Source organism: Elephantulus edwardii, unplaced genomic scaffold, assembly GCF_000299155.1.
Source record: "Elephantulus edwardii isolate Elephantulus edwardi_28Jun2011 unplaced genomic scaffold, EleEdw1.0 scaffold00139, whole genome shotgun sequence".
NCBI lineage: Eukaryota > Metazoa > Chordata > Mammalia > Macroscelidea > Macroscelididae > Elephantulus > Elephantulus edwardii.
The window spans coordinates 2,614,865-2,629,760 of NW_006399889.1; the positions used below are offsets into that span (position 1 = coordinate 2,614,865).

Sequence of the window (14,896 nt, forward strand, 5' to 3'; positions counted from 1 at the left end):
AAAAAACAATATAAATGAAGGAAAGTGTGAAACACAGTGTATATGAATTTTTGTGTGTAAGTCAATATAAAATAAATATTTAAAACAAAAAACAAGAAAAGAAAAATCTTCTGTCATGGCCTCTCAAAAATTCTAAAGAATTTTCACAAAGATATTCAAATGGCAAATGGATACATGAAGAAACGCTTTAAATCATTGGCAATAAGAGAGATGCAAATCAAAACCACAATGAGGTACCATCTCATTCCAGTAACAGTAGCAAAGTTTAACAGGATAGCAAGTAGTAAATGTTGGAGAGGATGTGGCAAGAAAAAAACTCTTATACATTATTGGTGGGATTGTAAAATGGTACAACCACTCTGGAAGGCAGTTTGGCACTTCCTCAAAAAGCTGAAAATAGAAACCCCATATGACCCAGCTATTCCACTACTTGGAATATACACCAAGAAAATGAGAACTGAGGCACAAACTGAGATTTGTACATCAATATTCATAGCAACATTATTCACCATGGCAAGAACATGGCAACAGCCCAAATGTCCAACCACAATCAAATAGATTGAGAAATTATGATACAATCACACAATGGAATACTATGCAGGAGCACTAACTTTGTAAGTTATTACCTAACTTGGGAGGGACTGGAGATCATTATGCTGAGTGAAATAGCGTAGTCCCACAAGGATAAATATTGAATAAAACCATTATTGTAGAGTGAGTATAAGGGTCCAAGAGGGTGAAAGAGGCTGAAAGCAGAGGGATTTGGATGTGCATGGGGTTGTAAAATTTGATGGGGGGGGTGTGATATAAATGGAAAGTTTTTTTTAATTTATATTCAAATTTTCTAAATAAACTAGTAGGAAAAATATTTTAAAAAAAATAAGTTCTAAAGAGCAAAGATGTCAGTTTAAAAACTAAAGTGCTCCCAAGCCATGGCATTTTCAATTCCTTCCTAGACATCTGAAAGTTAAACAGTGAATAAAATAACAAGAAGAATCAAAGCCTTTGAACTGTGGTGTTGTAGAAGAGTACAGACTGTCCCACGGACTTCCATAAGGCAAATAAGTCTGTCTTGAAAGAAATAGAACCAGCGTTCTCCTCAGAGGCAAGGAAGCTGAAACTACACTTCATATGCTTTGGGCATATTATCAAGAGGGGCCAATCCTTGAAAGGTGACATCATGCTGGGAGAGGCAGAGGATTAGAAAAAGAAAAGAAGACCCTCAACAAGACAGAGTGACGCAATGACTGTAACCATGGGTTTGCACATTGAGAGATCATGAGAACTGTATAGGATAGAGGAAGCCCCAGATACATTGTTCATAGGGTCACTGTGAATGATAGTTGACTCGATGGCTTGTAACAACACAACACAACACAACACAATATTGCCTTTGAGTTGATTCTGACTCATAGTTATCCCACAGGATGGAGTACAACTGCCCCAGAGGGCTCATAAATCTTAAAGGTAGCTGGTTGACACATCTTTCTCCAGAGGAGTGACTGGTGGGCTGGAACTTCTGACCTTTCAGTTAGCAGTCAAATATCTAAGAACAACACCACCAGAGAGCCTCATGAGTCACTGTTGTTCTTTTTGTGTACTAATGCGTCATAACTGTCCCAGAGCTTACCCTTTACTAGATTTTCGAAGGTAATAAATGATGTGGGAGGAGACTTTCTCCCACTGAGCAGCTGGTGGATTAGAACCATATGCCTTTGGGATTGCAGCACAACTTCTTACAACTCAGCCCCCAGAACTCCCTAATACACTGCAAAATGTTCCTTGAGTGGTCTTAAGAGGTAGTTGCCACAAGAAACCTATAAGGTTCCTTATGAATCAGGGTGAAGTCTCTCTTAGGGAGGAGTGATAGGGAATGACAAAGGACACACTGACAAAGGAGAGTAATCAGAACAGGCTTTGACAAGCACTGTGGCAATTGGACAATTAAAACAGACTTTCAAGGGGGGTAAAAAGAAGAACGAACTGGGGAGGAGGGTAGAGAAAATAGTGCAACAATGAAGGAATGAAAACCCCAAATCCCTGTGAATGTTCATTAAAACTAATAAAAATTTAATAATTAAAAAATAAATAAACCTAAGAGGGTGAAGAGGTACAAGGAGTAGGTAAACAGACACAAACTTGCTTCTGGCTAACAAAATATCGTTAAATTGCTATCTTTTCTTTGTTATTATTAGTTGATGTCATATCGACTCAAACTTATGGCAACCTTTTGCATAAGTGGCTAATGGTTGCCCAGTCCTGCCCAACTTCACCACAGCTGGTATGTGTAACTAGCATTATCATTAAAGATACTGTATGTTGCATTCCTTTGAAACTATAGGGCTTATATTATAGCACTAAATTGGACAATATTCTGTTGGATCCAAAGGATTTCATTGGCTAATTTAGGAAGTAGCCTTTCTTTCTCATTTGCCTTCATCTTAAAGCTCTACTAAAACATTTTCACCACAATCAGCCTCCTGGTGTTTGAAATACTGATAGTGTAGCTTCCAGCACCAAGTAACAACATGCAAACCAGCTGCATGCACGTGGGACAGAATGACAGATGGATGCCCTACTTTGGCAGTGTGTAATACATTTTTTTAGAGGTTTGAGATCCCTGCTGCTGACCACTGCAAGGCTGTCAGAAATAAATACCACCAAAAGAACCATCCTTAGATTTCTTCTTTTCAAATGAAATGTGGGGAATATATTGGTAAGTAAATGCAGGAATTAGGAAAATGAATCTGTCCCACAAGAAAGTGCATTTAATGTAGTACTTTTAAGAAACAATAAGAAAGAGTGTATCCATGTGTACATCGCACTTTTGCTGTTAGATGTTATCAAGTCAGTTTTGACTCAGGGAGACCTTATGTGTAACAGAAGAAAGGTTGCCTTGACCTTGCATCATCCTCATGACGTTTGATGTTTGAACCCATTATTAAGACTGTTGTATCAATTCGTCTCAGAGTTTTCCTTGCTGACACTGACCCTCTGTTTGGCCAAACATGATGTCCTTTCCATGTCCACAGTGAGAGTGCCAAAGTCTCGCCATCTTTGTTTCTGAGGAGCATTCAGGCTATACACAGCTTATAATGCATGTGTGATTATCAAACATTCTGCTCTTAAAGCTTCACGTTTCCCTTGCATCAGAGGTAATTAAATTAACCGTCTGTTGTAACGCTGCTGTTCTTCTTCATAAGGCCTTTGATTCAATAACTGAACCTGTTGTCTTTTGTAAAATGTATTCTGCACATTGCAGCTGGAAGAGCCACTCTCCTGAGGCAGAGTTAAGCCTGGAGTCTTTCTGTGTTTGAATAAAAGACACAATAGAACTTCATCTTTTAACAAACAATACTTTGGTACGTTTTCTAATTGTTCTTGAGTTGTGCTGAAATGTAAACTATACAGTAACTGCTTTAGCCATCAGTGAGAAAAGGCTTCCAGTTTTCACACCTACATAAGGGCATTCTGTCAGGTTTGCTATTAAAGTCCTTTGGCAGAAATGCTGCCTTGATTTTTCTTAAGGTCATCTGAGTACCGTAAGACTCCAATTTCTGTATTTTCTTTTTTCCAGATTCAATAACAATTAAAGTGTATGAGTAGAAAAGCAGGCAAGGTGATTTTAAAACAATATTTCTTTTTAAAGGACAGAATAGCAAAGAAAGAGGAAATATGAAAATACTTGGACAGAAAACTAGATTCTCTTCACAGCTGGTGGAAGATGAACCCATTGCATGCTGCATGTTCTGGCATTTGGGAGATGCAGGAATCATGATTCCAAGTTTGCACACAGTAAAAACTAGAAGACAGAAGAAAAACTGGTGCATTTGAACTGTATCAATGGTGAAAAATATTGAGTAGATTGTATTTCTTTTTAGAAATTGTTCTTCTGGCAGTCCACAATCAATCATATAGGGTATGAAGTGGAGCATTTGTCTAAGGAGAAAGTCTGGATGGTAGTAAAAGTAGCATAGTAGGATTGATGGAAACGGGAATCATGGAGAGAAAATAGGGAAAGCACAAATATATTATTGTTGTTGTTGTTGTTAGGTGTCGTCAGATCAAGTATGACTCATTGCAACCAATCATTTGAACAGCCAACTTGCAACCTGCCCTACCATGGGCCATATTCATCATTTCTGAGACTCTACAGCCCACCACTGAAGTCAGTGTCAGTCCATCCCATTGGTGATTTTTCTCTCCTTCAGTGACCCTCCATCTTTCCAAACGTGTTGTCCCTTTCCAAGGAATAGCCTCACCTAGATATTATGAATATTGTAATTAATGTTATAAAGCAAAACATGTATGAACTATTTAATGAAAAGCCAATATGCTTTGTAAACTTTCACTCAAATGGCAATTTTAAAAAGAAACAAAGAATTATAAGAACACTTCTTAGAAATAAGAATAGTGAGAATTCTACTTGCAAACTTTGGACACATAGGAAAAACTAATTATTAGAAAAGGGCACACTTTCATTAGAGGGTCAACAAAAACAAGGGAACCCCTCAGTGACATGAACTGACACAACAGCTGCAGCCATGGGCTCGAATCAAACAGTGACTGTGATGGGGCTGCAGAGCCAGGCAATGTTGTGCTCTGTGAGACCCAAGGAGCGTGGCAACCAACAACGAAAGCTTCACTCAGAGTCAACCCTCCGTGGAGCCAACAGTACCCCCGTCAGAAAATGTTAAATGATTGGATATGCTCTGCCTTCTTGAATCAGGATTTGGTGTTTTCAGACATAGGAAAAGCGATTCAATCACTTTATTTTCTCTCACCTGTGTAGTCAGTCACTCTAAGAGGCTAATTGTGATGAAAAAGAAATAGCAATGAGTCATCCAAACACAGCTTACAATATGTAATAAAGTGCTAAAATCATAAGAAGAATCCACTAATAAATGATTTCCAACTGTTTACAAATGTAAAAAAGTTGCCATCTATTTTTAGAAAAGTGAATCTACCCAGGGGAAAGCAGAGGGCACATTTGACCCAGAATATGGAGCCTCTGGGGGTCGAGTTATTCCAAATTATGTTTGTCATGCAGTACGAAGTTGAAAAAAGCCATCTGTCAGTGGAGGCTTAGGTGATGCTATGAAACTGAGGAGGTTTCAGAGGACCTTCCAGAGAAAGAGAGACCTAGAAAGAATGACCTGGTGCTAGTTCCAACATCTAGCCCTGAAAATCCATTGGGTCACAGTAGTCCCATCTACAAACGATAGTAGAAATGGTGCAGGACTGAGAAGTATTTTGTTTGTTACGTGGGAAGCTGTCTTGAGTCAGGGTCTATATGACAGTAACTAAGAACAGTACCAATAACAAGAGAGGCAGTTTTTAAATGACTTGGCTCTGATACTACCACAGATGAGTTCATAAACTGGTACAGTTACAATTTACCCACTTCTCTATAGGTCCCATCAGGAAGTTTTCTTCAATGACATGGAGCGTCCACAGTACTGCAGGTCAATTTGGGAGAGTTTTTGTGCTTCCACTTCCCAGGGGTATCTGTGTGGAACTGAATCAGCAGGACAAAGAGAATAACATGGCCCAGCACGCTTCAGAGAATGCAGAAAGGGGAATCCATTACTAAAGAGGAAAAGGCTGTCGCCCACAGATGGGAGCTCTGTGGGCTGCTATCACAACTCAGGAAGTACTGGTCTCACAGGACAAATGCTCCATTTTCCTCTGAGAGCTGTGGCAGCTGGGATAGATTAAGAAGTCATACATACTACTGCCTTAAGCAAAAGGGCCAGTGCACTTATTTTCTCATTCATGCTGCATCCTTCCTTCCATATACACAACTTCCTAACCCCTTTTATTATAATATTAAAATACACACATATTTTAGAACTTTTAAAATATAATTTTAAAAATTCACTAATCTGGTGGCTTAGAGGTAAGGAGCTGCACTGTCAACCCAAAGGAACGCGCTTTGAATCCACCCCCTGCTCTGCAGGGAAAAGATGAGCAATCTCCTCCTGTGCAATTTTCAGGCTCTGGAAATCTGCTGGAGAATCAGCTATCAGTCAGATCTGACTCGATGGAACACAGCAACCCCACCACCATCCATTTCAGCTTGTGGAGGACACAGCAAAGTGGTGGTAGAAACAAACAAAGCAAGACTAGACAGACCCCATTTTATTGTGTTTTGCAGACACTGCAGGTTTTGCAGCTTTGAAGGTTTGCAGTAGCCCTACATCAAGTAAGTCTATTGGTGTCATTTTTCCAACAGCTTGTGCTCACTTCACAGCTGTGTCACAGTTTGGTAATATTCACACTATTTCAAACTTGTTTATAATGTTAGTGCACATTTAATAGACTATAAAAAAAATCCCTGCAGTTGAGTCAGGACTGAATGAGAGCCTAACAAATCCACCAGCAGGATACCAGGGCTGTAAATCTCAGGAAAGAGATTGTCTGTCTTTCTCCCTTAGAGTCTTGGATAGCTTTGAAACGTCCAAGAAGCATAACCTTTGGCTTAGCTAAGCAACTCCCCATGTTCTAGGCCACCAGAGTCTCTTTTAAGAAACTATGTTGTTGTTGCTGTGTTGTTAGGTGCTATTGAGTTGGAACCATTTCATTACTGACCCTCCGACAGGTCTTTAGAGGCAATGAATAGTACAGGAGAAAATTGCCCATCTTTCTCTCAAGGAACAGCTAATAGGTTCTAACTGCTTGTCTTTGGGTTGGCAGTGCAGCTTCTTACCCACTGTTGTTTTTAGGTACCAAGATGAGTATGACTCATAGCGACCCTATGAACAACAGGTCTGAACCCCATCCTATCCTGTGCCATCCTCACATTTCCTGACACATTAGAGCCCTTTGCAACAATCATCATGTCAATCTATCTGGTTGAGGGTTTTCCTCTCTTTCACCAACCCTTCATCCTTCCCAGCATCATGTATCTCTCCAAGGAATAGCCCCTCCTCTTAGCAACCTACCCAAAGTATGTGAGGCAAAGCCTCATCATCCTTGCCTACAAAGAGCACTCTGGCTGCACCCTCTCCAAGACATTTTTATTTATATATTTGGCAGTCCATGGAATGTTCAATGCTCTTATCCAACATCACAACTCAAAGGCATCAATTCTACTTCTGTCATCCCTATTTGTTTTCCAGCTCTCAGGTGCATAGCAAATCATCAGAAAAACCATAACCTGAATCAGACTCACCTTAGACCTCAAACTGACTTAATAATTTGGAGAGATCCCTAATTGCAGACATTCTGAGTATAATACATCTCCTGACTTCCTGACTGTTTGTACCAAAGGTGTTAATTGTGAATCCAAGAAATATGAAGCTGTTGACAGTTTCAATTTCTTCTCCATCCACCATGGTATTGTCTAATGGTCCAGTGGTAAGAATCTTTGTTTTCCTGACATTGAGATGCAATATATACTGAAGGTTGCATTCCTTGATCTTCTGCAACAAGTACTTCAAGTCCTCCTCACTTTCAGCAATGAAGGTAGGGTTATCTTCCTAACACATGTAGGTACTTATGAGTCTCTCTTCAATCCTGATGCCACATTCCTCTTCATAGAGTTCTTGAATAATTTGTTCAACCTTCAGATTGATTAGGTATGGAGATAGAATACAACCCCCACACATTCCCGTCTAAATTTTAAACCATGTAGTTCTGTTCTGTTTGTACCACAGCCTCTTGGTCTGGGACTCCCATTCTTCTCAATGTCAGCCACAACTTTTTATGATCCACACAGTCAAACACTTTTGCATAGTCAATAAAGCACAAGTAGACATTCCTCTTGTATTTACTTCTTTCAGCCAGGATCCATCTGACACCAGCAATGATATGTCTGGTGCCACGGCCTCTTCTAAATCCTGCTTGAACTTCTGGCAGTTCCCTATCTATGTACTGTTCTCACCATTTTTAAATCATCTTCAGCAGTATTTTGTTTGCATATGATATTAATTATATTATTTGAAAGTTTTCACATTCTGTTGGATCACCTTTCTTGGGAATGGGAACAAATATGGACCTCTTCCAATCAGTTGGCCAGGCAGCTGTCCTCTAAATTTCCTGGCATAGACTGGTGAGTGCATCCAAGGCTGCATTCATTAAACAAGTCAGTAGGTATCCCTTTGATTCCTGGGGCTTTATTTTTTTTTGCCAGTGCCTTCAGTGCAGCTTCTACTTCCTCCTTCATTGCCACTGGTTCCTGTTCATAGGGTATTTCCTGAAAGTTTTCAGTGTCAACCAGTTCTTCTTGGTACAGTGATTCTGTGTAATCCTTCCGTCTTCTTCTGATGCTTTCTTACTCACTAGGCCACTAGAATTTCCTTTTAGGGAAGTACTATTGTTGTTGTGTACTGTCAAGTTGGAAATGACTCATAGCTGACCCTCTAGCAGGATTTCAGAAACAGCAGATTCCACAGGAGGAGATTGTCCATCTTCTACAGAGCAGTGAATGGATTCGGTCCATGTGCCTTAGGCTGGAGCTCTTTACCACTAAGTCACCAGAGCTCTCTACTAGGGGAAGTAGCAGGTTATGATTGAGGTTGGAAACACTCAGGATATAATTTCTCAAATAGGAAAGCTTCTGCTCAGGTGTGCTCACAGGCAGGCCTCACTCTAACCCTCTGCTTTACAGTTCTGGGCCCCACCACACACTTACATGACTGTTACAAAGCTCTTCACTCTGCCAATTATCAGTCCTGTCCTCAGTGCTCCCCAACCCCTGGCCTAGGCCCAGGCCCTCAGCTCTGGCTCTGTAGAGCAGCAGATCCAATTCAACTCAGCTTCATGCTGGCCTCTGGGTCTCCACCACATCTGCTGCCACCACCACTGTCTCTGTCTCTCAGTCTCTGTCTTGATCTCAGTCTCAGTCTCACTCTGTCTTTCCTAGGAATCTCTAGTTTGAAGGACATGCCTCACTTTCTGCATCTTCTTCTTGATGGTAGTGAGTTTCCTGAATTCTGTCCCTGAATCTGCTCATTTCAAGCCTAGAAGGATGGTAAAAGTGTCCAATCCCCTCCTGGGGATTGCACACCTTATTGCATGTTCCCATTCAAAGGTACTATTTATCCTATTTATATTGTTCACAAATTATTCAATCCCCTTGCTGGAGCCACAAACACCCCACACTTGTGTAGTCTTACTCAGTCATGTGACAAAGTCAAAACTGATGGCTAGAAAAGCCATATTGAATTATCCACTATAGCATACCTGCTGTACCAGGCAGGAACTCCAAAGCAAATTAGGAACTGTATTTTATCTTTTCTTTTCATTGAGCAATGAACTCAAGGCTGGTTGTGTATTAGAATAAGCTAGGGGGGGGTTTAAAAATGTTCATGTCCAGGCCCACATTCACGGAGTATTGCATGATTTGTTTCAAGACATGCCTTCAGGTTTCCCTGTAGTCAACTGAGGCTGAAATTCACAGCTTCATGCTAACAAGTAAAAAATTCCCCAAGATTGCCTACTTGGGAACAGGCTTTTTAACCCTAAAACACCATCAGCATGACTTAGGAAAAGAGCACTGGCGTGTTGATACTTAAGGAAGTCACAGAAGTAGAGATGACTGGCTAGAAACGAAGGCTATTGGTGGAGTAGTACTAAGGCTTAATAATTCACAAAATCGTTGCTAGAGAAAGGCTTACTGAACAGAATGGCCAGAGCTTCCAATCAGAAGCTTTTTCATTAAAATGTCTTTCGGATACATCCAGGAAGATCTTTATTTTACACTGTGAATCCAACAGTCATTTATAGGCTGTTGTTTATGTTGTTAGGTGTCATCTAGTCAGTTTTGACTCAGAGTGACTCAACAGAACCAAACCATGTGCTACAGAGTCAAACACTAGCCAGCCCTGTACCATCCTCCCAGTCCATGTGTTTGAGCTGCTTGTTGTAACTACTGTGTTGATCCATCTTGTTGGGGGTCTTCCTGGGTTTTTTCTCAGACTCTCTACTTACCAAGAATGATGTCCTTTTCTAGGGACTTGTCCCTCATAATGACATGTCCAAAGTATGTGAGACACAGACTCTCCGTCCTTGTTTTCAAGAAGTACTCCAGCTGTGCTTCCTCCAAGGCATATTTGTTTGCTCATCTGGCAGTCAATACATTCCATACCTTTTGTCAACACTGTAGTTCAAATGCGTCTACTCTGTTTTGGTGTCCTTTGCTCATTGTCTAGCTTCTCCGTGCATTTGAGGCTGTTTAAATGTCACGGTTTGGGTCAGGCACATCTTATTCTTCAAAGTAGCACCTTTGCTTTTTTAGCACTTTAAAGAGATCTTTTGCAGATTTTCTCAGTGTAAAATATCATTTGCCTTCATAACTGCTGCTTCCATGATAGTGGATCATGGATCTAGTAAAATGAGATCCTTTTTTGTTATTTTTTTAAAATTTTTTATTATTTTATTATTTTTTGTGCATGTACCATCAAATCAGATCTGACTGGTACAGGAGGAAATTGTCCCTCCTCCGGCAGAACATCTGGTGGATTCAAACCGTGTACCTTTGGGGTTGCAGTACAGCTTCTTGCCACTAGGCCACCAGAACGCCAAAATGAGATCCTTAACAACTTTTATCTTTTCATCTTATCGTTATGTTGTTTATTAATTCAGTTGTAAAGATTTTTGGGTTTTTTTTTTTAAAGAGTGTTGTAATCCATAGTGAAGGTTGGAATTTCCAATCTTCATGTATAACTCCTTCAAGTCCTTTTGGCTTTCGGCAAGCAAGATTGTGTCATCTACAATATCATAAGTTGTTAACAAATTTTCTTACAATCCTGACATCATGTTCTTCGTATGTAGTCCAGTTTATCAGATATTTTTGCTCAGCATATAGATTGACTAAGTATAAAGTATACTGAAGGGATGTGAACCCGACACACACCTTTCCTGATTTCAAAATACGTGCTATCTCCTTGCTCTATCTAAATAACTGTTTGGGAATATGATGTGATTGTTAGCTGCCACTGAGTCAAATGTGACTCATCGCAATCCTATAAACAACAGATCAGAATACTTTCCTATCCACTGCCATCCTCATACTATCTGACACACCTGAGACCATTGCTATAGTCACTGTGTCAATCCACCCAGATGAGGGTCTTCTTCTCTTTCACCATAGTCTGTGACTCAGGGATTTAGAAGTTTCTAAATGTCCCAGTGTGGCCATAAAGAAGTGTTTGACTGATACTTTGGATCAAAACAAGGAAGTAGCAGTTCGCTGAGACTTTAAAGCCAGATACAATTGGCCAGAATCATAAAATTACATAGCAGAAACCATATAATGACTCAAAAGCCATGTGAGACTTTCTTTCCTCAGTAGACAGTAGACCCAGGACAAAGCCAAACCTGCCACTCCTCAATAGAGGGGAATGAGGCCCAGATGGCAACACAATGCCCTTGGCCTGCAACTACTTACCCTTCTAGAAACCCAGTGTCAATGCTGGAAGACACCGGGGGAGGGACAGAAGATCTGGAACACTGAACATTTAGCTGAAGAAGCTGACCTGATGACTATATAACCTGGGTAAAAAAACCCTGAGGCAATTGTAACTTTCTGCCCATAGCAGTATTAGAAGCCAGAAAGGTAGAATTTGAACTATGAGAGAAAGTGAACTAGGTTTTCTTTGCTCATCTGCATTGTGCTGTGTTGAATTCTCAAGCACATTATTTTTGCCACATAAATTTATGGTAAGGCAAGGTTGGTGAGACTTCATCTCACATACTTTGGGCGTGTTGCCAAGAGGTGTCAGTCCTTGGAACAGATAGCATGTTGAGAAAAGCAAAGGACTGGCAAAAGAGAGGAAGACCCTTAATGAAACGGATTGGCACAGAGACTCCAACAATGGGCTGGGGCATGGCTCAGATAATGGGGATGGCCCAGGATAGGGAAAGGTTTTGATCCGTTGTTCATACAGTCTCTGCAACCTATAAGACATGCACTTCAAATTCACCAGTTGCTCCACAGAAGAAGGATGGGCAATCTCTCCAATGCCTCCAAAAACCTGCTGAAGGATCAGCTATGGATCAATTCTGACTTTCCAGCACACAACAACAACAGCAACAACTATGAGCCATAGCAACTCAATGGCATAAGAACCATATTGACCTTATAGTGAGATTTTTACCATATAATGAGCTTTAATGACAGGCAGGAGGTTGGAGGAGCCTTCTTCAAAGGTCTAACCAGAGAACAGATGTTCATCAGGCATCTACAAGAAGCTTGTGGTCTACTCATTGCCTTACAGTAAAACCACTAACTGGCAAACTCTAAGCCTCATGAGAAAACTTCCAAACCCCTTCCTAGTGTCTCTTCTTCAAATGAACAGACAAGCAACGGGTCAGCTGACATCTGTGGAGAAGTTCAAATGTGAAAGGGAAAATAGGACTCAGAGGAATTGGAAGCAGTGCAAAGAATGGGGGAAATATAAACAAACCATTAAAAGCTTCAGGGAGAAAAGGAGATAATGTATACTTGAAATACAGATGAGAGACCAAAAGTAAAAAACGATGGAAAAGGCAAACTTCAAGATTGAGAATCTTGGAAATGAAAAGTACAACTGTTGAACTTAGAAGAAACTGGATGATAAAATCAAGGAAATTTTCCAGGAAATAAGAGAATGGGCAAAAAGAATAGAAAAGTATGGCGAGCTCTGGTGGCCTAGTAGCAAGAAGCTGCACTGCAATCCCAGAGGCACGTGGTTCAAATCCACCAGATGCTCTGCTGAAGAAAGAGGGACAATCTCCCCCTGTACCAGTCAGATCCAATTTGATGGTACACACACAAATAATGATAATAAAAATAAATTTAAAGAAGAAAAGAATAGAAAAGTATGGAACAACTAGATTAGTGTAAGAAGGTTTTATTAGTTATATAAAAGTTGTCCCCCAAAATCACTTCCACTCAAGCCAAATTGTAGCTAACCTCCTAGCAGTTTTTGGAGCCATAAATCACTGGAGAGGAGCTTGCTCATCTTTCTTCCATGGAGCAGCTGGTGGATTCAAACCAGCAGAGAGGCACAGCCTCAGGGTTGGTGGTACAAGTCCCATGACAGCTCCTTTTCCAAAACTTAGTGGTTCAAAACAACAAACATTATTCCAAACAGCTTTTGTGGCTCCAGAATTGAGGGGCAGGTTATCTTGTTGATGATGTTGTCTCTGGATCTGTTGTCAATTTGTGGTCAACATGTTAAGTGGACTGCAGTCACCTGGAGGCTTGACTAGGGCTGCAGAAAGCACTTCTCTGAGGGCAGCCTCACCTGGCAGTTCCTCCTTGACTGTTGGTGGGAGGCCTAGTTGGTCTTTGTATATTGTTAGGTGCTGCTGAGTTGATTTTTTTAACTCATTGATGACTCCTTGTGACAGAGTAGAATTGCTCCTCAGGGTTTTCTCAGCTTTGATGTTTACAGGGCAAATGGCCTTGTTTTCTGTTAGGCTAAGTGGGTTTAGACCGTTAGCTTTTCAGTTATGAGCCAAGTACTTACCACTTGTGACACCACGGCTCTTGGACTTCTGTGTAAAACTTCTATGTGTCCTCAGGACATTGCAGATGACTGTGTCTAGAGCAAGTAATCCAAGAGGGAGAGATCAAGGAAGAAGTCGTATGTCTTTCTACTGCGTGAAATAGCATATTGTCACCTCTCTCACATGCTAGTTGTTAGAAGCTAGGTCTCAATCTGGCTGAAAACCAAGGAGATCTAGGAAGGGCTACAATACTGAGGCGACTCCCTGTGGTGCCAGACGGCTGCATGGACGGAGCACTGGTTCTGATGGTGGATGGTCATGAATTTAACTTCTGGTGCTTCTGAAAGCAAATCACTTAATATCTTCTCAGTTTTCTCATTTTTAAAATGAAGATGAATTTGTTATTGTGCAAGGGTTCTGAAAACTTTGAAATAAGAAATTTAAACTGGTTTGGCCCAATAAATTACTGTTACTAATATTGTAATGTCTTTGGATAAGATAGGACACAGTTTTCTCCAAAGTGCTTTCTAAATTTAAAACCGTAACATGGAAAAGGAGCACATACCTCTCTGGGCAAGCTCAGAATCAGACAGCTCAGCCAATGGAATGCACTGCTTTACCATCTCTGCATAGTGACAGAGATTCTGTTGAGAGTGCAGAGAAATCTCATGGAAGCATTAAGGATTTGGAGGAGACTTTTCAACTGAAAAGTCATGTGAAAGGTCATGTATTTGTTTATAGTTACTGGGAGGTCTTTACTTTGATTCAGGAGAAGATACATGCTTGAATCTCCAACAACAAAAAAGATGTAATATCAGCATGTTTTGCTGATTCTTAGGAAGAAAGTATCAACCATCCTTGCGCCAAAACCCTTTCCACAAAGATAAGTGTCACTGGTAAGCATGGGCCTAACTGATTTTTCACCCACCTACATCTCCATTTAGAACTGCGTAACACACAGGAAAACAATAAAGGGTTTTTGTGGTGGGGTTGGTTTTGATCATTGTGGTAAATTAAATACATTATTAATAATGCTGATTTTAGATTTGCTTATGCCTCCCCACTTCCCAAAAACAGTTTTGTGGAAATTAATCTTCTACAATGTTGAGACGTAAGAATAGCAAATGTTTTATTCTCAATTCTACGAATGAGGAAGCAGAGCCTCCAAAAGATGAATTGACATACTTGAAATGACCCTTGTTTGTGCAGAACCAGAGTTCAGGTTGGCTTCTGGGTCAGTGTTTCTTTGATCATATGGCACTTAGGAAGTTACAAAAAGGCAAAGCGTCAGCTGACGTGAGAATCACTTAGAATCTGTCTGTGGCCCTCTGATTCAATGCTCACTGGACCAAGGTGGCCCTGAAGACACATACACAAACTTCAGACCTCAGAGACCAGCCAGGAACACCTTCTTTATTGGCCTATTTTTCTTGCCTCTCAAATAAAGATCTGACATACT

General features: G+C 40.5%; 1 protein-coding gene across 1 annotated transcript in view; it reads right to left on the reverse strand.

Annotated features, from left to right (window-relative positions):
* The window catches only part of LOC102845342 (involucrin-like), a 382,191-nt gene that overhangs the window by 259,316 nt on the left and 107,979 nt on the right, over window positions 1-14,896 (reverse strand). The window lies entirely within an intron of this gene.